The sequence below is a fragment of the Ovis canadensis genome, chromosome 7 (genome assembly GCF_042477335.2).
Source record: "Ovis canadensis isolate MfBH-ARS-UI-01 breed Bighorn chromosome 7, ARS-UI_OviCan_v2, whole genome shotgun sequence".
NCBI lineage: Eukaryota > Metazoa > Chordata > Mammalia > Artiodactyla > Bovidae > Ovis > Ovis canadensis.
In genome coordinates this window covers 87,843,633-87,867,396 of record NC_091251.1, presented here as the reverse complement: position 1 = coordinate 87,867,396, position 23,764 = coordinate 87,843,633, and positions in this window count along the sequence as shown.

Sequence of the window (23,764 nt, the reverse complement as noted above, 5' to 3'; positions counted from 1 at the left end):
CTTCCAGGTAGAACACTTAATTGCAAGTATAAGTCCAAACTCTTCCCCAGTGTCAAGACCAGTATTGTTGAAGATGATAAAGCCTTAGTTAACTTAGCTCCCTAAGAAAGGACAATGTGAAACAGCCCACCTCCTTCCTTCATCAAGTCAGGATGGATATATAGTTTGAGTAAAGGCTACACCTTTGTTTAAGCTGAGATTTGGTTTTTTTTTTGTTTTTTTTTTTTACTGCAGTGTGACCTAGACTCTAAGTTATGCCAGATCCTAGACTATTCTAATTATTAGACCTGAAAACTGTGTGAAAGTGAAAGTGAAGTCGCTCAGTCGTGTCCCTGGGCTGTAGCCCACCAGGCTCCTTCCTCCATGGGATTCTCCAGGCAAGAATACTGGAGTGGGTTGCCATTTCCTTCTCCAGGGGACCTTCCCGACCCAGGGATCGAACCTGGGTCTCCTGCATTGCAGGCAGATGCTTTAATCTCTGAGCCACCAGTGGTCCTGGGGTAAACGGACCCAATCAGAAGGATTTTTAGCCCATGCTTTGGAGAGAAGATTCTCTCCTTTCTACCAGGTATGGGCAAATCAGCCTATAACCCAAATTGCCACTGGCAGCAATCTAATAGCCGTAAGAGGGACTAACTTCGAATGAAGCTGACCAACTAAGAATGGCAAACAGAGAGCAGAACCTTGAAGATACAGCTGAGCTGATGGTTATATCACTTCTGAAGGCTAATCTTCTCTGGACTTCTAAATCTGCAAAATAATAATTTTGTTTGTTTGTCCAAAATACTATAAGCAGAAAATACATCTTGAATATTTTTAATTTCATCACAGCTCCTAACACAGATCTATCTCAGGAAACACTCAAAAATATTGAATGAAATAAAATTTATAAAAAATATAATAGCTATTGTCTTCAGAAATAAAATATTACCTGCATTAACAAAGGGAAAAATGTTATTTGAATCAACTCAATCTTTTTACAGGTGAAGAGATTTAGACTCAGATGTGTTACAAGACTCATGAAGTTCACATAGCATTGTTATGGCAGAACCAAAGGGGGAAAAAAAACTAATAATCACTTCATCAAAAATGACCATAGTTTTCAACTCAAGATGGAGAAGTAATAGACAGTAGATTACCCTAGTAGTTAAAAATGTGGAAGTTAAGACAACTGTAGCTTACTTATTAGCTGGATGATCTTGAACATGGTATTTAACCTCCTTGATCCCTGGTTTTTCCATCTATAACAGAGGTTAACAATCTCTAGCTCATAGAGTTGTGAGAAATAAACAACTCAACATGTAAAAAGCACTGAAGAAAGTGCCAGACACATAGTAAACTTTCTATATATTGCAGCCATATCAAAAATTGTGTGTGTGTGTGTGTGTGTGTGTTAGTCACTCAGTCATGGCTGACCCTATGCAGTCCGACCCCACAGACTGCAGCCCTCCAGGCTCCCCTGTCCATGGAATTCTCCAGGCAAGAATACTGGAGGGGGTTGCCATTGTTTATTCATTGTTAAATTAACTTTTGTTTTCATTAGGATAGATACTGTTCTCCTTTATCATGTATTGAATTCAGGCCACTGACCTATGTTTCTCCATCTTGTATAATGATAGTGTAGTCTGTATACCTGTGTAGCCAGCATACCGCTTTCCTAGAGAAATGCTTTTCCCATTTCCACATTTCTATCACATGATAGCACCCAGAGAAGTCGTGTTACTGCTGGGCTGTCCCTTTGGCCACAGCTAACGGGTCAAGAGGTGAATTTCTGATGCAAGATGAACTGAGGAAGCCATTCCTCCAAGCTTTTTAGACTTTGGAAGAGAGGTCATGTCAAGCCTCACCTAGAATAAAATCTGGGAGACATCATTGGACATTTTTTGTCAAGTGGAAAAAAAACCATTCTGCATTGGAGAGATAAAGCCAGTGGACAGAGGGAAGCAAAGAGTATAAAGAAAATGTCACTATTACACTGGAATTCCCAGTTCCAGTTTTTCTTGACCAATAGTAGAATCTTGCCTTTCTTCTTCTTAGGCTTGCCTTGTCCAAGGATTTCTCCCATATTCTTCCAATATATTTCCTATTTTGCATAAGCTAATTCCAGGTGGATTTATTTTAGGTGCAGTGAATTTAACAATATACTATATGAAATAATAAAGTAAAAATAATAATAAAAGGGAAAGTCTAGGATTACCTATCTTTATTAATAACTTGAGTGATGCCCTCTAAGAATATGACTATCAAGTTTATAAAAATCAATCAATAACTTTTTTCAAATGCCAACTATATGAAAAGTACCTGTGGCAGAGACTTCAAATTACCCCCTTTTAAATATTTTCTTAGGATAACATGGCAGTGGCAGCCTGAAGGGGTGACCAAGAAAAAGAAATGCAAGAAGGCAAAGGAGTTATCTGAAGAGGCCTTACAAATAGCTGAGAAAGGAAGAGAAGTGAAAGGCAAAGGAGAAAGGGAAAGATATACCCAACTGAATGCAGAGTTCCAGAGAATAACAAGGAGAGATAAGAAAGCCTTCTTACGTGAACAGTGCAAAGAAATAGAGGAATCTCTTCAAGAAAATTGGAGATACCAAGGGAACATTTCATGCAAAGATGGGCACAATAAAGGACAGAAATGGCAAGGACCTAACAAAAGCAGAAGAGATTAAGAAGAGGTGGGAAGAATACACAAAAGAATTGTACAAAAATGGTCTTAATGACTTGCTTAACCATGATGGTGTGGTCACTCACCTAGATTCAGACATTTTGGAATGTGAAGTCAGGTGGGCCTTAGGAAGCATTACTATAAATAGCTAGTGGAGGTGAAGGAATTCCAGCTGAGCTATTTCAAATCCTAAATGATGGTGCTGCTATCATCTATACCCCAATACAAAATAGTTTTGGTGTTAAAAAAATAAAATAAAAATTAAGCTAAAAAAAAAAAAAAGATGATGCTGTTAAAGTGCTGTACTCAATATGCCAGCAAATTTGAAAAACTCAGCAGTGGTCACAGGACTGTAAATGGTCAATTTTCATTCCAATCCCAAAGAATGTTCAAATTACCTTACAGTTGCACTCATTTCATATGCTAGAAAGATTATGTTCAAAATCCTTCAAACTAGGCTTTAGCAGTATGTGAACTGAGAAATTCCAGATGTCCAAGCTGTATTTAGAAAAAGCAGAGGAACCAGAGGTCAAATTGCCAACATCCGTGGATCATAGAAAAAGGAGGGAATTCCAAAAAAATCTACTTCTGCTTTATTGACTATGCTAAAGCCTTTGACTGTGTAGATCACAACAAACTGTGGAAAATTCTTAAAACAGATGGGAATGCCAGACAACCTTACGTGTCCCCTGAGAAACCTGTATGCAGGACAAGAAGCAACAATTAGAACCTTACATGGAACAACAGACTGGTTCCAAGTTGGAAAAGGAGTACATCAAGGCTGTATATTGTCACCCAGCTTATTTAACTTATATGCAGAGTGAAATTTCTTACAAGCTGGAATCAAAATTACTGGGAGAAATATCAACAACCTCAGATATGCAGATGATACCACTTTAATGGCAGAAAATGAAGAGGAACTAAAGAGCTTCTTGATGAAGGTGAAAGAGGAAAGTGAAAAAGCTGGCTTAAAACTCCACATTCCAAAAACAAAGATTATGTCATCTGGTCCCATCATTTAATGGCAAATAGATGGAGAAAAAAGGGGAAACAGTGACAGATTTTATTTTCTCGGGCTCCAAAATCACTGTGGACAATGACTGCAGGCATGAAATTAAAATACTTGCTCATTGAAAGGAGAACTATGACAAATCCAGACAACGTATTAAAAAGCAGAGACATCACTTTGCGACAAAGGCCCCGCTAGTCAAAGCTATGGTTTTTTCCAGTAGTCATATACAGATGTGAGAGTGGGACCATAAAGAAGGCTGAGCAACAAAGAATTGATGCTTTTTATCTGTGGTGTTGGAGAAGATGCCTGAGAGTCCCTTGGACAGCAAGGAGATCAAACCAGTCAACCCTAAAGGAAATCAACCCAAATATCCATTGGATGGACTGATGCTGAAACTGAATCACCAATACTTTGGCTACCTGATGCAAAGAGCCAGTTCACTGGAAAAGACCCTGTTGCTGGGAAAGATTGAAGGCAAGAGGACAAGCGGGTAACAGAGAATGAGATGATTGTATGGCATCATCAACTGAATGGACATGAGTTTGAGCAAGTTCCAGGAGACAGTGAAAGAGAAGCCTGGTGTGCTGCAGTTTATGGAGTTGCAAAGAGTTAAACACAACTTAGCCACTGAACAACAACATATATTTTCTTATTCCTTCATGGTCCTATTGCCACTCAAATAAAATCTTATATTTCCTAGTCTCCTTTGTAACGGTTATGACCACATTACTAAATTCTGGCTGTTGAGATATAAACATTGTATGGGACTTCTATTTTTTAAAAAAAAAAGTCATAAAAGGAACGGAGATACAGTCTTCTGCCTACTCTCCATCCTATTACCTAGGGTATGATGTGATAATTAGAGCCCTTTTAGCCATCTTGGACCCCGAGGAGGATAGCCATACACTAGGGATACCATAAATGAATAGGAAAGAGCGTGGCTCCCTGACAACCTTGTGAAACCACCATGCCAATCCTAGACTGCCTACCTCCAAAATTATTTTATGTAAAGATATATATATATATAAGTTTCTATCTTATTTAAGCCATTATCATCTAGATTTTCCTGTCATGTGTCACTGAATCTAATCCTGGTACAATTCCATAGTAGCTTGATAAATTATATTAAGTTGGTTGTTCAGTTCAGTTCATTTGCTCAGTTGTGTCCGGCTCTTTGCGACCCCATGAATCGCAGCACGCCAGGCCTCCCTGTCCATCACCAACTCCTGGAGTTCACTCAGACTCACGTCCATCAAGTCAGTGATGCCATCCAGCCATCTCATCCTCTGTCGTCCCCTTCTCCTCCTGCCCCCAATCCCTCCCAGCATCAGAGTCTTTTCCAATGAGTCAACTCTTCTCGTGAGGTGGCCAAAGTACTGGAATTTCAGCTTTAGCATCATTCCTTCCAAAGAAATCCTAGGGTTGATCTCCTTCAGAATGGGCTAGTTGGATCTCCTTGCAGTCCAAGGGACTCTCAAGAGTCTTCTCCAACACCACAGTTCAAAAGCATCAATTCTTTGGCGCTCAGCTTTCTTCACAGTCCAACTCTCACATCCATGCATGACCACAGGAAAAACCATAGCCTTGACTAGACGGACCTTAGTTGGCAAAGGAATGTCTCTGCTTTTGAATATGCTATCTAGGTTGGTCATAACTTTTCTTCCAAGGAGTAAGCATCTTTCAACTTCATGGCTACAGTCACCATCTGCAGTGATTTTGGAGCCCCCCCAAAATAAAGTCTGCCACTGATTCCACTGTTTCCCCATCTATTTCCCATGAAGTGATGGGACCAGTTGCCATGATCTTCGTTTTCTGAATGTTGATCTTTAAGCCAACATTTTCACTCTCCTCTTTCACCTTCATCAAGAGGCTTTTCAGCTCCTCTTCACTTTCTGCCATAGGGTGGTATCATCTGCATATCTGAGGTTATTGATATTTCTCCCGGCAATCTTGATTCCAGCTTGTGCTTCTTCCAGCCCAGCATTTCTCATGATGTACTCTGCATATAAGTTAAATAAGCAGGGTGACAATATACAGCCTTGACGTACTCCTTTTCCTATTTGGAACCAGTCTGTTGTTCCATGTCCAGTTCTAACTGTTGCTTCCTGACCTGACTATAGGTTTCTCAAGAGGCACGTCAGGTGGTCTGGTATTCCCATCTCTTTCAGAATTTTCCAGTTTATTGTGATCCACACAGTCAAAGGCTTTGGCATAGTTGGTTGTTAATGCTTTACAAAAAGAGAAACAAATCCCCAAAAGTTTGAAAAGATTTGAGAGAAATGTAACAAAGACAAATACATGGTAGTGTTACATTTTGAATTTTTAAACCAACACTAACAGTACAGTCTTTGAAAAGATGGGATAGGTACAAGAGAAAAAAAATGCTCAAAGAGAAAAATTCCAGCCAAAAAAATAATTATCCCTGTCAAAATGTTACAAATACTTGCTCTAGTAAAAGTGAGCTTTGCTGAAGTCACCAAAGTTACAATGTTCCACTTTGCAGTAGCAAAAACTCTTTGAGTTCACTCCAGGAAACATTGGGTTCTAAGGGAAAAAAACAACTCTAACCAAACTGACAAAAGTCTGAAATACCAGAAGCCCTTCAGGGCCGAGATCCTGCCTATCTGTCTTGATCACCATTATGTAGCATATTTATCAAATGAGTTAATTAATTTTCATTGCTGTATAACTGCCAAGGGGAAAATCAAGAAACTAATAACCTCTGGTTAGTCAGGATCTTCTACGGTTTCCATGGGAACAAGGAAGTATAGAGTTGTGAACATAGATTCTAACTATATTTGATACTTGCTCTGACACTTAATAGTGATGAGATGTTGGGAAACTGTTTCAACCTTTCTCTGTCTTGTTTTTTCACTCATGTAAAATGGAAATGACAACATTATATACCTCATCAGTTTGCTGTGACTATAAAATGAGTGATTAATATTAAATATAAGGCTCTTAAAAGCAATTCCTGGCACAGGAAAACCCCACAATAAATGTTTGCCACTTACAACTCTACAAAAACCCTAAGCTAAAGCAAGACTTTGTGAACACTACTGTTATTATCGGATCTAAGTTCAAAGTTAAGATAACATGAAAACAGAATCTCAGGAAGAAAAAAAAAAAAAAAAAGATTTCCTGGACCAAAGGCTGAATGTCATTTCAGTTCTGCACTACATATTCCAACACAAATGCTGGCATTTAAGACAAAGGGTAAAGGTTTTAAAAACAACCCCCTATAAATTGTGCTGGCATGATTACAAGTAGACTTGTAAACTTACACAGACAGGGTCAAGTGGGCTAACTTACATGTATTTCAAGGCTGATCATTTAAGCTTAAAATATACTACCAGTCTTCTGGGCTCTTATAATCACAGGTCAAACAGCTGAGAAGTCTATCCAACTTCCAGAGAGGGAAGTCTTGTTGGGTCTTGTCTTTCTTTACTAAGTCACATCGTAGGTCTTCTGGCCTTCAGTAAGGTGTTATTTCCAATTTACTCTGTCAAGCTGGTGGTGGCTACCCTTCTGCAGGCACTATGAGCATGAACATGGCAGACCCTTGCATAGAGGCAGGAGGTGGACAGACCCAAGAATTGACATATTGGGTACCCTGCTATATATACTCCTCTTCCTTGCTTTCTCTGTCAATTTTTCACAACCCTACTAATCCCTCTAATATTCACATATAGATCTTATCACTCTATCCTTCTATTCTTGGTACTTAGCAATTCAACTCAATCTCATCCTTCATAGGGGCCTTTGAAAATTCCCCAGTCCATTGTTTCTACTAAATTTCAGTCTTGGTTTTGTTTATGAAGTCGGGTGGGCTGTATTGGAGTTTATCTCCATGTGGAACATAGAGCTTCTCATCAACAAAATAACTTGCCCACCTATAATGGTCTGATCACATCGTGAATTCTGTTCACAAGGAGAAACCATGATCTATGTAATGCAACACTTGTGGCTCCTCTTAAAAGCAAAAAAGTGAAAGCCCTATGATAATGGGACAAAACTATCTTCACATATGAAAGACAGACATTTCAAAAGCTAATCTCTAGACAAGTTTTATTAAAAGCTAATTCTATCATGTGTTGATATCAAGCATTTATGAATGCCTAATATATAAATAGTAGAAATGGAATTCATAAAGGTCTGAATTAACAACGAGAGACTGGGACTAATGTCTCTGCCACACACAACAGATGACCTACACAATCATATATGGCATGGCTCTGGATGCAATGATTTAAGAAATAACCAAGCGATGAAGTAGATAGCAGCAGGTGAATTTCAAAATTTTTAAAAGATGTGATAACTGATTAGGTGAAAAAGTGACTAAAGTTAAGTGAGATTTGAGACATATAAATCATTATTTGATATCATTAATATAACTGATGGTTGAGTATCACCACAATTGGATTCCCAGGTGGCACAGTGGTAAAAACTCCACCTGCCAACGCAGGAGATGCAAGAGACATGAGTTCAATCCCTAGATCAGGAAGATACCCTGGAGTAGAAAATGGCAACCCACTCCAGTATTCTTGCCTGGAAAATTCTATGGACAGAGGAGGCTGACTGGCTATCATTCATGGGATCAAAGAATCATACATGACTGAGCAACTGAGCACACACATAACCACAATTAGAATTCAGATCTTCTGGTTCCAAACCAAATATTCTTTGCATTCTGTCAGGCTCAATATTTCATTTACTTAAACACAAAATCCTAACAACCCATCATAGAATCAGATGGATTTATCATTGTTACCTCCAGCACCTAGAATAGTGCCTGGCCTCTAGGAGATATTCAACTCATAGTAATTGAATGAATGGATGAGTAAATGAACAAATGAAGAAAGCGGAATTTGTTTCCGCAGAAAAGATCTGACTAAATGAAAGAACTCTTGTCTTTATGTGTTGCTAGATCTTGAAAATGGTTTCCAAGGAAGTTCTAATAGTTTTTAATAGCTATTTTTAAAGGATCATAGGAAAACCTTACACATACTATGTCCACATTCCTAAATAATAGAAGAAATCCAATTAACTTTGTATTTCCTTTTATAGGCGTATTCTTCACTTTAAAAATAAGTGCCTAATAAAATAATCTATGCAGTCTTCTCGCTTTTAATATTCTGTGCGCCTCTAAGAGAAAATGTGCTTAATTAGTTCTCCTCCACAACATACAATGAATGAATTTACCAACTCCTCCCAGATAGATATGCAGTGGCCATATTTTTTTCACCAAATGGAGTGAAACTAAATCTAACAACCAAACCTAATAGTCAAAATCTGAATTTTCCTGAAAGGTCTAAAACATATGGATATCATAGGTTAAGTCTGAAGTATGTAAAACCTGCATTATAGTTAAGATTCCTCACGACCATGCCCTTAAAATTTCCTTGGCAGTATATCAGATCTGATGTTTGCCAATATGACAAAATTCTGATTATTTAGGTATGTATGTTGATTGTATGAGCCCATGTAATAGTATTTTGAATATTCAAAGAATATTTTTGCCTTCTGTGAGCTTAACTAAGTAACAGGGAGGCTAAGTGAAGCTCTGGTAAATAGGATTGTGCACATATCATTTTGATTTTGTAGTAGGAGAGATTTTCATCTTCCTTCCCTGTCTCCCAATTACCACTTACCACTTTTCTCATCAAAGGACATGGGATAAAATTTACATTCATCATAGCAAATCTAGAGTTCCAATATCATGTGCAGATGAAGACAAATTTTTTAAAAAAAATTTTACTGGAGTATAGTTTATTTACAATGTTGTATTAGTTTCTGCTGTACAGCAAAGTGAATCAGCTCTCTGTATACATATATCCACTCTTTTTGAGATTCTTTTCCTATATAGGCCATTATAGAGCATTGACTAGAATTCCCTGTGCTATATAATACATCCTTATTATCTATTTTATATATAGTAGTGTAAATGGCACCCCACTCCAGTACTCTTGCCTGGAGAATCCCATGGACGGAAGAGCCTGGTAGACTGCAGTCCATGGGGTCGCTGAGGGTCAGACACGACTGAGCAACTTCACTTTCACTTTTCACTTTCATGCATTGGAGAAGAAAATGGCAACCTGCTGGGGTCCAGCCCCGGTGGATCCAGGGAATTTGAAAGGGAGATGGTGTCAGCGAGGAGAGACTTCTTTATTTAGAGATATAAAGAGAGATTAGGAAAGAATAGTGTAGTGGAGAAAATAGAGGAGAAAAGAGGCTGTATTCCTTGGTTTACACAGAAAGCCAATAAAGTTCCGAGACAAGGAACTTGCACCATCTACGTAGGCCACAAGCGCCCGCTTGAATAGCGGTGGGTGCCCCACCTTGGGCTCCCTCTCGCCTGGGTCTTAGAAGCCCAGGCAAATAAGTAGACACAGCGAGCCTCTATACTCCAGATGGGAATTCAGCCTGAAAAGGGAGAATAAGGAAAGAACAACATGGGGGAGCCAAGCATTGGTGTAAGACCCACAACTTTACTTTCAAAGGCAGCTTATATACCCCAAGTTGTACATAAAGAAATAATGGAATATGCAGAGTTTCAGGGGCAGCAGTCCTGACCCTTATTGAAACCAGGCTTTCTTTTTGCATACTTTCCCATATACAAAAGGTCTCAGATGATTTACATTATCTTCTGGCCAAGAGGCCTGTTAACATTTTTATGGATCTCTTCCTAGATAAATGTCTATCAACCAGAAAACTCATTTTCCCTTGAAGTGTTTTTTCTTTAATCTGCATCACCCTCAAAGTGCTAAATAAAGTTACATTCCTGTAAAACAAAGGTGCAGTGGGTTATAACAAAGAAAGTACTTAACTCAAAGATCTAATGTTGCTAATGCCAGGGCTACTACCTGTTTTTTCTACATACCAACTATATCAACAAATAAAAGATATGAAACCTTGGCAGCAAGTATTGGCTCAACAATAAAACCCTTAATCAGTTCTATTCTAATAATTTTGACTCCTCGGAAGCCCCTACATTCCTAGGATGTTTTAAGCTTCCTATGCCTCTCACAGTCAGGAGGCCACAAACAATCACATGCGCAGCTGTAAGAGTCCGGATAAACCTGTCAGGCAGGCTAGAAAGCCATCAGAGGGGTTTTTGGATTAAAACACTCTTATTATGCCCAGGAGACTTATTACCTAAAAGCTCTAAATTAACTTTTTCCAGAAAAAGGTGGTGGGGGGACAGCCCCCTGTTAATGTTAGAAGAGTAGGTGGAAAGCATAACACAGTAAAGCAGGCAGACTCTGGTTTGGGGGGTAGATGCTCGAGAAAGTCCAGGGGGACCCCTGAGGCCTGATCCCGCCTTTGCATTTGTCAGGCCTCTTTCCTCATGACCTTTGCCACAGGCGGGATTCCCCACGCTGGCTCCCGGCAGCAACCCACTCCAGCGTTCTTGCCTGGAGAATCCCAGGGACGGTGAACCTGGTGGGCTGCCGTCTATGGGGTCGCACATAGTCGGACACGACTGAAGTGACTTAGTAGTAGTAGTAATAGTGTGTATATGTCAATCCCAATCTTCCTTCCTATCCCCCATTTCCCCCCAGTGATGAGTTTGTTTTCTACATCTGTGACTCTACTTCTGTTAAGTAAATAAGTTCATTTGTATTGTTTCTTAGATTCCACACATAAATGATATTATATGATATTCATGAAGTAAGACGAATTTTACAAATTTTTACAGAAACTAACCTGTGTAGTTTTGAGGGTTTTTTGTTTGTTGGTTGAGTTGGTTGATTGGTTGGTTTTCAGCTTAAATCAGTCATGCTCTGACAGTATCAAAGACCATATAATGTCTGAAGATTCCTCTTGTATTTATGACTCATAATTTTCCACACATATAGTTCTAAAAAAAAAAAAACCCAAATTGCTAGGTATGGATGCTCATTAAATTGCTTTGTGCAAGAGAAAGGATATTGCTTTTATTACAGTCAAAATCAAAACTGAATAAAGTGCATCAGATTTCCCCTAATATCCCTACAATCCTCTCCAACTGCTAGAATCATCTTCCAAAGCTTTCTAGAGTCAAGCACACCACAAGTTATTGTCCTCCTTTATCTTTCCCATCCTCCTTGGTAGTCAGGTTGGAGCCATGTTCTAGCCAATGGGATGTGATCAGAACTTAAGTCACTTCCAAGTGTGGTCATAAATGACCCTGTAAGGATCTCCAGCTCTTTCTTCCCCCAACCCCCCACCTTGGTGATCTTGGAGGCTCATATTCAACACGGTCTCACTCTCAGATCAAGGTAGGCATCCCAGATCCCTGAGTGTCCATCAGAAGGAAAACCACACTACAGGCATTGAACTGTGACATAAGCATGGAATAAACCTTTATTGCTTTAACCTACTAGAGTTAATTAACCAACTACCATACTATATGGAAAGATCAGTTCAGTTCAGTTGCTCAGTTGTGTCTGATTCTTTGTGACCCCACGGTCTGGAGCACACCAGGCTTCCCTGTCCATCACTAACTCCCGGAGTTTGTTCAAACTTATGTCCACCAGGTCGGTGATGCCATCCCACCATCTCATCCACTGTCATCCCAGGAAGATAATGGGAAAGCTAAAACTCCACCTCCTGACTTTGTCACCAAACCTCATGCTTTGGCACAGTCTTTTAACCAGAATGAGTGCCCCAGTCTACATCTCCTCAAGGGAGGTACCTTTTTCTACTTCACTAATGGATGCCATAGGACCAGAGTGGCCCAACTGAATCCCCTCTCAACTGATAATCCTCCCTCCACTTTCTTCCCTTTGCCCATTGCAATCACTCTATAAGAGGCTGCCAGATTAATATTTCTAAAGCACAACTCTGATCGTGCCAACCCCCAGAGGAGCCCCACTGCTTTGTGGATTAAGGCCCCAATCCTTAACATGGTCTGCAAGACCCTCCACATCCTTTGAACAAACCCACCTGTGCCTCCTAATTGCTGCCTCTGTCCTCTCACCACCACCCCATGCTCTCTGGCTCTGGAAGCCTGCATGACGTGAAGGCTTCTCTCAGCCTGACACCACAGAGCAGGTGTACCCCATCTCATATCCAGTGTTAATTTACCTGGTTTGTGGAACTTCCACCTTCACTAACTCCAAGAATTCCAAAGTATAGAATCTCTTCAAAACTTCCAAGCCTTCTGGAGTCAGCTTTTCGTTTAATATCCGCATTCAAAAGCTCAACTTTCATCATCTGTGTTATAAGTGTGCTCCCATCTGTTTACTTGTGGGGGAAGGGGGAATCTGCCTCACAGTTGTTCTTGAGTTAGTTCATATAGCCTTTTCCTCCATACTGGCTCTGCAGCATAGCAAGAAATCAGCTGTCTCCTTACTCCTGACTGGCTCCTATTCGTGTGCCAGGTGTCACTAGCAATTCATCCTACCAAGAGGCGAGGAAAAGACAATAATATATAATATATCTACTTTTACTCCGTGTAGCAGCTAGGATTGGCAGATGAAATACAAGATGTCCAATTAAATTTGACTGAGATAATCAGCAAATCATTAGTATCATTAGCACATTCCAAATATTACATAACATCTTTAGGCTAAAAAATTATTTGTTTATCTGAAATTCAAATTTAACTGAGCATCCTGAATTTTTACTTGCTAAATCTAGAATCACCTAGTAGAGGGCCCCCCTTTTGTTAAATTCTTGACCTTTAGTTCAGATTGGGGGAGTGGCTGGAAGCAGGACTCTTCCTGCTGATTCATGAAGTGAAGTCGCTCAGTCGTATCCAACTCTTTGCGACCCCGTGGACTGTAGCCTACCAGGCTCCTCCGTCCATGGGATTTGCCAGGCAAGAATACTGGAGTGGGCTACCATTTCCTTCTCCAGGGGAACCTCCTGACCCAGGGATCGAACCCAGGTCTCCCACATTGTAGGCAAATGCTTTACTGTCTGAGTCACAAGGGAAGCCCCCTCAATGAATGTTTTACTCCATGTTATTTATGTCTTATAGTAATTTCTGCACAATAATATCCCACATATGTCAAAAATAAGCTTTGTGAAGTCAGGAATCTTATTCTTCCTATTCTTTTATTGACTGACTGGAATTTGGAGGCATCTTTCTGACACTGACTATCTACTTGCTACATTAGCACTTCAAGAATTCAAAACCAGCAATGGCACCAGAAATTTTAAAGCAGACAATAGTCAGAAGAAAATGCCTTGGGCATCGTAGCACTTTTTCTGAGTTACATTATGAGCCATGGATTTTTAATTTTGGATTTCAACATATGTTTCCAAATATCTCTCCATGTCTTCCAGGAAATATTTGGCTGGGTTATACCTGAGGTGCATCAGACACTCACAGGAACACAGGTTATGACTATAAGTCATTCTTTTACAATAGTTTACCAGAGATACAACTCTCTCCCTAAAACAGAAAAAGTTTTGTTTTTTTATATGGATGTTATTTCACACTCTTCTAACCACATTTACACATTACCTATAGCATTGGAAAGTAGCAAACTAAGAGCTAACATCTTGTGAATCTCACAGCCTCCCTGTCCAGCTCCTGTATCCCATGCTTTCTTGATTGCTCATCTGGAAGCCAGAAAGATGGGTGGGGTAGATTTTAAAGGCTAATTAAATACCATAAAATGTATATAGGATCATTAGAAACAAATGGCCTTGCTCTTTCTCTCAAGCACCCATATTCAAGCAGGCACTAAGCTCCACAGTCCCTAGGTGTCTAGCATGATGATCCTTTTCACAAGGAATGGGAAATTAATCACAGCTATGGAGGGGCCTTGTACTTTCCTGTAGTAATAGTAGAAAGAGTAGGTGTGCTCTGGTTCCTTTAAACACAAAACCTAGAGATGGGGAAATTTTCCAGATAGCCCTTTTAGAGACTTTCAGTTACTTCACTGAAAAAACAAAAATGTGTATGTATACATCCAATAGCAACATTTTTTAAAGTAGATAACATATGCACATGATAAAAAAATTAAAGGATATATAAAAGGACATGAATTCAAAACATATAAAAAAGTTTCTCTTCTTACTGTCTCCTAGTCTTCTTCTCCTAAGGTATCAGTGTCACCATCTGTGTGTTCTAGATGCATTCTCTGAATGTATAAGCATGTATGTATACATTGCCTTAAAACAGATCTAATTCCTTTTAAAATGTTTTTTATTGTAAGAGTATAAAATACATAGAGTGATCTTGTTTTTTTTTATTATTTAGCACTATGTCTTTGGAAGCATTCCATATTAGTACATAGCATTCTGTGTCAGTATTTTTGACTGTTGTGTAATATTTCATAACATGAATATACCACTAACCAATCCCCATATTGAAAGATTTTTCATTTTTTTCCAACTTTTGCTATAATAAAAGCTTTTCAGTTGCTTTTCCTTGTTAGGAAAATGGCTTTAAATACCACTGAGTTATTGAACAGCTACTATGTCCAATATACAGTGCCAGGCCTTGTAAACAATAATGAAACTAAGAATATTCCTATACAATTCTCTTTCTTCAATTCGTTTGGTCACTTTACATGTCTATGCTCTGGAATTTGTAATTGTCCCACTCAGGTCTATAACTAAAGACTCCTTCTTCATCTATTAAAATACTAATCTTCTCTTCTAAATTTACTTTAATATGGCAAAAAGGGAGTTCCCTAGTTCTGAATCTTTATCACATTGGAGACTGTATATCAATTCTCTCTGCAAAAATACACCTGTACTTTATTTTAGAGTTACAGAATTTAAGAGTCTGGGATAAACTTAATAATCATATAGACACCATCCTCTTTATTTTCTGGATGAGGAAAGTAAAGCTAAGAAGAGGAGAAATGACTGGGCCATGGCCACACGCGAGCTTATTTTTCTGGTACAAATTGGTTCAATAACTCTCCCATCTTCCATTTGAAAATAAAAACTCACTTTCACTGTGGTCATGATGGAGTAACAGGGACCTGATTTACTCTGTCTTAAACAAACAGAAACCAAATAAGCTATATATACACAACTGTTTTCAGATATTAGACAGCATACAGTACAAGAGAGTCATTTCTGAAAGAGGAAAAACAAATGAAGTGAAACTATAATTGCCCCTGCTTACTGCCTAGAGAGATTCCAGGCTACAGTACAGGCAAATTCAGTTCAGTTCAGTCACTGAGTCATCTCCAACTCTTTGCGACCCCATGAACCATAGCACACCAGGCCTCCCTGTCTATCACCAACTCCCGGAGTTTACCCAAACTCACATCCATTGAGTCGGTGATGCCATCCAACCATCTCATCCTCTGTCATCCCATTCTCCTCTTGCCCTCAATCTTTCCCAGCATGAGGATCTTTTCCAATGAGTCAGCTCGTTGCATCAGGTGGCCAAAGCATTGGAGTTTCAGCTTCAACATGTCTTTCCAATGATCACCCAGGACTGATCTCCTGTAGGATGGACTGGTATGATCTCCTTGCAGTTCAAGGGACTCTCAAGAGTCTTCTCCAACATCACAGTTCAAAAGCATCAATTCTTTGCCCCTCAGCTTTCTTTGTAGTCCAACTCTCACATCCATACATGACCACTGGAAAAACCATAGCCTTGACTAGACAGACCTTTGTTGACAAAGTAATGTCTCTGCTTTTTAATATGCTGTATAGCTTTGGTCATAACTTTCCTTCCAAGGAGTAAGTGTCTTTTAATTTCATGGCTGCAGTCACCATCTGCAGTGATTTTGGAGCCCCCCAAAATAAAGTTAGCCACTGTTTCCACTGTTTCCCCATCTATTTGCCATGAAGCGATGGGACCAGATGCTATGATCTTAATTTTCTAAGTGTTGAGCTTTAAGCCAACTTTTTCACTCTCCTCTTTCACTTTCATCAAGAGGCTCTTTAGTTCTTCTTCACTTTCTGCCATAAGGGTGGTGTTATCTGCATATCTGTGGTTATTGATATTTCTCCCAGCAATCTTGATTCCAGCTCGTGCTTCTTCCAGCCCAGCGTTTCTCATGATGTACTCTGCATATAAGTACAGGCAAGGGAACCCCATAAAGCCTGGCAGTTTTCCTGAAGTTAAGAATTGAGATTGGTTAAGGTGGCTAGAATTCGTAGGGTAGGAAAGCTTCATGGAAAGAGAGAAAGAGTTCTGGAGGTCTGCAGGGGCTTCCCCACAAGTCTTCTGCTAAATACCGATCAGCACATGTGTATGAAGAAACTACTTGAGGACAGGAAGAGAGACACCTGGCAGGAGCAATTACTGGCATTCACACAGGGCTGGAAATAACCTGCATTCTCAACAACCTGAATGTAAAATCTTTTTAGTATATTGGGCATCGGGTTGAGTACTCAGAAAGGTACTGCCTCATTAACAGGCTAAAGGCAACTCTGCTTCTGCCCATCAGAGTTTAAATGCAAGCCTCAAAAGGATCCAGCTATTTCCAAGTAGGAGGAAATGGCAACCCAATCCAGTATTCTTGTGGAAAATTCCATGGACAGAGGAGCCTGGTGGGCTACTGTCCATGTGGTCACAAAGAGTCAGACACAACTGAGCAACTAACACACACATTTCCAAGTAACTTCACTGTGTCCCAGAACATAACTCAAAAATATTTAAAGGAATCAATGCCCTCCCTGCAGAAGTCCAGCATCAAAAAATATGAAAATCATGATGCCTGTAATTCAATTTTTTATTGGTACTTGTGTTTTTTTTTAAATCTGACATACAAATTGAAGCAGGAAACCCCAGAATGAGGAAAACGAATAAATCCTTCAAAACAAATAAATCTGAAACAAACCCAGATATGGCACAGGTGATAAAATTAGTAGGCAAAGACATGATAACAGCTATTATAAACAGCTCTTGTAACTGTGCTCCATATGCTTAAGAAAGCATAGGAAGAAATGAGTTCATTAAGGAGAGAAAAGAAAGATATTTTTAAAAGACCAAAGTCCAACTTCTCAAGATGGAAAATTCAGTATTTTAGATGAAAACTCTGATCTACTATGGGAATTATAATTTTGCCATTATTTCCACCATTATCAACATCATAAAATTAATACTTTCATTGGGTCTAAAAATACTCCTTTTCATATAAAAATCTCAATGTGCATCAAAACCATCTATGTAGAGTAGTGTTTATACAGTAAAAATGTGTTAGATGCACTCACTATTGGTATTTAGAAAGAATAGGAGCAGCGCATGGCTTTTTCTGTAACATGTGAAGCCAAGCATAACTTCCATTCAGAAGTGCTTAAAGTCCAATGTAGAACAAAAAATCGGGTTTTGTGACTTCATTTTTAAGCTTGGTACATGCGTAAAGAAAAAAAGTTTTATATGTACCACTTAGGACATGAAATAAAGCTAGAGATTTTTGGATCCCTGCCAGGATCAGTGATGTCGGTATCCCCAAAAATTTATTGATGAGCTGCAGTCTAAAGTACCTAATCTAAGAAACAGGGGTAAGAAGGAGAAACTCAAGGAAGAAGCAGAAGTGGGACCAAAAAAAGGAACTCTTATGAAAAGTGGGGAAAAAATGTAGGACTACAAGTATATATGAATCTCCCTTATGGAGGCTGAGAAGGAGATATCATGGAAATGCAATCAAATTTAACCAACAGTTATGGAGAGCCTGTTATCTGCAAGACACTGTACCAAATGAAATATGATCCCTTTCCTTCAGGAGCACAAAGTATGGTGCAAGAGATGGATGCAGATGCATAAATAATAGAGTCATAATTCAGACTGAGAGCTGCAATAATGTTGATATAATAAAAGAGACCAGAGGAATGAAATAACTCGTTCTTAGGGTAGCAAAACAAGGGAAGATTTCACATAATAGGTGACATTTGAACCAAAAGATACAAAGGATTTTACTACATAAAATGGGGATTACATAGTTATTCTCCATTTAATTCTCCCCCCACCTCCACTCAGAGAAGGCAATGGCACCCCACTCCAGTACTCTTGCATGGAAAATCCCATGGGTGGAGGAGCCTGGTGGGCTGCAGTCCATTGGGTAGCTAGGAGTTGGACACGACTGAACGACTTCACTGTCACTTTTCACTTGCATGCATTGGAGAAGGAAATGGCAACCCACTCCAGTGTTCTTGCCTGGAGAATCCTAGGGACAGGGGGGCCTGGTGGGCTGCTGTCTATGGGGTCACACAGAGTCGGAGAGGTGACCACCTCCACCACACACACCCCCCACCGTTTATTCTCTGCTTCTCCTGCTCTGTTTTGTAAATAGTAGATTGCATCATCTGACCATTCTTGGTGGTTGGCTAGCTTCTAGTTGACTTTGGCCAATTAAAAAACACCTTCAGGAAGGAGATCAGCAGGCAAGGAGGAGAGTCTGAGCTGTTTATGTGCTGTCCCCTCTCTGCTTCTGCACTCTGGTTTGGCAGTGGCTGTAATCTTACCTGCTTCTACTGATGGCCCTCTTTCCATAGCTCCAGCGCTCACTGAGAAGTGGTAATAGTATTTCACCCCCAGTCCTTCGAGACTAGGGAAAGAAGGAGCATCCCATTCTGCTTACTATGGATGTCTCAACCACTCTTGTAGGTTCCCTTTACCTTGACTGTATCTCTGTAAGTCATATCTTTCTTTGAACCATCTGAGCTGAATTCAGTCCTAGACAGAATAGCAAAGGCAAGAAGGAATATATCATGATTCATGGGCCATGATTGTTTTATGGGGAACTTCATGGGGTGGGAATCTAATATAGAAGAGAGTGGTTTTGGAGAATTGGGGTCAGATTGTGAGGGCCCCTCTAAAGAATTTGGGCTTTATTATTGGGTAAGGATAATCCAATGGTGGTATGGCAGGGGGGCTCCCAATGATGGTTTTTGAGTGCATACAATCAGATCTGTGTTCCAGAAAGGCATTTCTACTAGCATGTGGAGGATGGAATTAAGAGGAAAGAGACTGAAAGCAAGAATGCCAAATAAGACGTTATTGTAACAAGGTCCTAAAATGAGGCATAGGATGGTGGCAGGGGAAAATGGATTTTAAATTGGTCAGTATTAAAAATCTATAAGGCATGGCAAATAAGTGAATTGAGCAGAAAAGCCAAAGAAATTTTTAAGCGTAACTTCTAGGTCTCCAGCTTGGAAGAATGTGAGAATGGTGATCCTATAACATAGAGGAAGAGGTTCTTGGAATGGGGAAATGAATTTGATTCAGTTCATCCAAAAAGTGAAGTGCTATGTAGCATTCAGGCTGAGATGCTTAGCAAAGAGTTGGAACATGGGTCTATATATCAGTGGAATGTAAGAATTAAGGATAAAAATAGATATTCTAGAGCTATGGGTCTCAGTTCTAGCTGTACTTGAGAATCACTTAAGGATAATTTTTAAAATAGATGTCAGGGTCCAGAATGGCCATCATCAAAAAGTCTACAAACAATAAATGCTGGAGAGGGTGTGGAGAAAAGGAAACATTCTTGCATTGTTGGTGGGAATATAAATTGATATAGCAACTATGGAAGATGGTATGGCAATTCCTTAAAAAACTAGGAATAAAACCACCATATGACCCAGCAATCCCACTCCTAGGCATATACCCTAAGGAAACAAAAATTGAAAAAGACACATGTATCCCATTGTTCATAGCAGCATTATTTATAATAGCTAGAACATGGAAGAAGGAAATGGCAACCCACTCCAGTGTTCTTGCATGGAGAATCCCAGGGACCGGGGAGCCTGGTGGGCTGCCGTCTATGGGGTCGCACAGAGTCAGACACGACTGAAGTGACTTAGCAGAACATCAAAGCAACCTAGATGTCCATCAACAGATGAATGGATAAAGAAGTTGTGGTAAATATATACCATGGAATAGTACTCAGCCATAAAAAGGAACACATTTGAGTCAGTTCTAATGAGGTGGATGAACCTAGAATCTATTATACAGAGTGAAGTAAGTCAGAAAGAGAAAGATAGATATTGTATTCTAACACATATATACAGAATCGAGAAAAATGGTACTGAAGAATTTATTTATAGGGCAGCAGTGGAGAAACAGACATAGAGAACAGACTTATGGACGTGGGGAGAGAGGAGGAGAGGGTGAGATGTATGGAAAGAGTAACATAGAAACTTACATTACCATACGTAAAATAGATAGCCAACGGGAATTTGCTGTATGGCTCAGGAAATTCAAACAGGGGCTCTGTATCAATCTAGAGGGGTGGGATGGGGAGGGAGAAGGGAGGAAGTTTCAAAAGGTGGGGGCGGGGGGTGGGGATATATGTATACCTATGGCTGATTCATGCTGAGGTTTGACAGAAAACAACAAAATTCTGTAAAGCAATTATCCTTCAATAAAAAATAATAATTTTTTTTTAAAGTCAAAACAAAAAATAGATGCCAGGGTCCAACCCCAGATCAATCAAATCCAATTTCTTGGTGGTATCAGAAATTAGATTTAATTGATATGGAAACTTCGGGAGATGGTGAGGGACAGAAGCCTGGCATGCTGCAGTCCATGCCAAGAGTCGCCAAGAGTCGAACACGACTGGGTGACTGTACGACAACAGCTGGATTTAATCTGGACTTGCATTTTAAAAGAGCTCCCAGGCAATTCTTATATGCATCCAGATTGAGAAACCCTGATCCAGAGCAGAAGAGAAGCAGCTAAAAATGAGCACTTGAGGACAGAAGCATTTAAGGTACTGACATGGGAGATGATAAAGAGAGGCATGCTTAGTTACATTAGTCGTGTCCAACTCTTTGCAACTCTATGGACTATAGCCTACCAGGCTCCTAGTCCATGGGATTCTCAGGCAAGAGGGCAAGGAGTGGGTTGCCATGCCTTCCTCCAGGGGATTTTCCCGACCTAGAGACTGAACCTATGGCTCTTATGTCTCCTGCATTGACAGGCATGTTCTTTACCACTAGTGCCACCTGGGAAGCCCTAAAAAGAGGCAGATAAAAACAAAGCCAGTTAGAAGAAGTTAATCAGGAGAGTAGCTGAGCACATCATGCCATGAACAGATGAAAGAGGAATGAGAAGAGGTCATTACTGATCTCCAGGAAAGCAATTTTAGTAGCCACAGAAGCCAGGTTGCAATTGGCCAGGGACAGATATTTAGATGAGGAATTGAAGGGAGTGCAGACTACTCTTTCAAAGTTGGCTTAACATAGGAGAAAACAGTAACTTAAGAAACAAAAGGGTTTAGAGAAAGTTTTGTTGGATTTCAAGGCGGAATGTGCTAGTTGACAATGGTAATGAAGATACAGTTTAGAGAAGGGATTACTGGAAGAATGGGGCCACAGAGGAGCCTGGAGCAAGGGGCATCAAGATTGTCAGGGGAATCAGACCAGGAAAGGAGTACCTAAGAGTTGTTATTGTTCAGTCAATCAGTCGTGTCCCACTCTTTGAGACCCCATGGACTGCAGCATGCCAGGCTTCCCTGTCCTTCACCATCTCTTGGAGTTTGGGCACATTCATGTCCATTGAGTGGGTGGCACCAAAGAGACAGGGCTTCATTTGAGAAAAGTTGAAGGAGTTCAAGCCATTATTTTCATAATGAATTGGAAGGCGTGAGCGACTGCAGAGAGCAAGGAAGATCGAAAGGAGAGGGCAAAAAGGTAGAGAAGTGTTATTGAGAGCTTCCCACATGCAAGGGACTATGCTGAAATTCTACCAAGTCTCTTCACTCAGTAACTAAATGTGCTTTTGAAGGACAGCTGTTGTCAGATGGAATAAGAAGTAAAAAACATTGGGCCTGTTCTGCTCAATTTCAGCCATCTAGTCACTTTGCTCCTCTGGTACCATTACTAATTAATGACCCTTTAAAGCTTGGCCTGCAATTAGTTTTAAGTTAAGTGCTCATTTCTAGCTGAATAGGGAAAGATTTCACTTATGATAATATTTCCTCAGTTTAAATGGAAAAGTCAGGGAAGAACATTTAAGAAAGAGAAGAGGCCTATTATTGGGAATGTTTCACTAGTGAGTGCAGAGAGAAATGGAGTTTCAAAAAGATAGTGTTTAATGGTCCAAGTTAATGGCAATAAATACTTAGGAAGCAGAATTAACCTGCATATTTTTAAGTTCCTCTTTTAAATTTAAAAATGTAACTTGAGTTTACACATCCATCAAGGGCTAGGAATGTGCCACCTCTTTCTACAATGCCTGAGCAATTGTGTGGACTCAGTGGATTACAATTGAGGATTGAGGCCACAAGCTAGATGACTTGCAATTTTCCAGATGCAAATGAGGCAGCTACATGGGGAACTTGTGACACTGGCTGTCCTTTTCTCTTAGAAACACTTTCCAAAGTTGGGACCAGCATGTTCAGAAGTAGTTGCCAAGGGTTTCCTTCACTGACATCCAGTGAACCAAACTGGGGCATGGTCATAGCTACAAGGGGGCTTCCCAGGTGGCGTTAGTGGTAAAGAACTCACCTGCCAATGCAGGACACATAAGAGACACAAGCTTGATCCCTGGGTCAGGAAGATCCCCTGGAGAAGGGCATGGCAACCCACTCCAGTATTCTTGCCTGGAGAATCCCATGGACAGAGGAGCCTGGTGGGCTACAGTCCATGGGGTTGCAAAGAGTCAGACACAACTGAAGCAACTTAGCATGCACACACATACAGCTACAAGGAAAGGCAGAACACTTGATCAACTATTGGGATGAGCCCTGGGGAACCCCCAGAAGGATGATGTTTCAACTGCCAGAAATTCAGTGAGAGTGGAGGTAGGGATGAAGTTACCAAAGGCTGGGAAAGGCTGGGATGAATTCAGGGTACCACCCCTATCTCCTCCCCACAGCTTAAATACTGAACCACTATAAATTACTCGTAAAGCCATCCTTGGATCTGCACCCTTATCATAGGGCCTGGCACATAATGTGGTTGGTGCTCACTGGATATTTACTGAATGTTTGAACTTTGCTCGTACTTCTGCTTTCTCATGTTCTTGCATATTATTTTTGTCTGCTTAAAATTTTTCTTGTAAAGTTTAAGTATCACTATACTTTTCCATAATTGTTTACATGATATAGCAAAAAAAAAATTGATGTTATAAGAAATAGTCACTGCATAGACATGGTAGATGCTTTCCTAATCCTCCTGTGGACTTATTTTGTCTATCGTCCTGAAAGTTTCCTAACCTAGGTGTACTTATGGAGTATT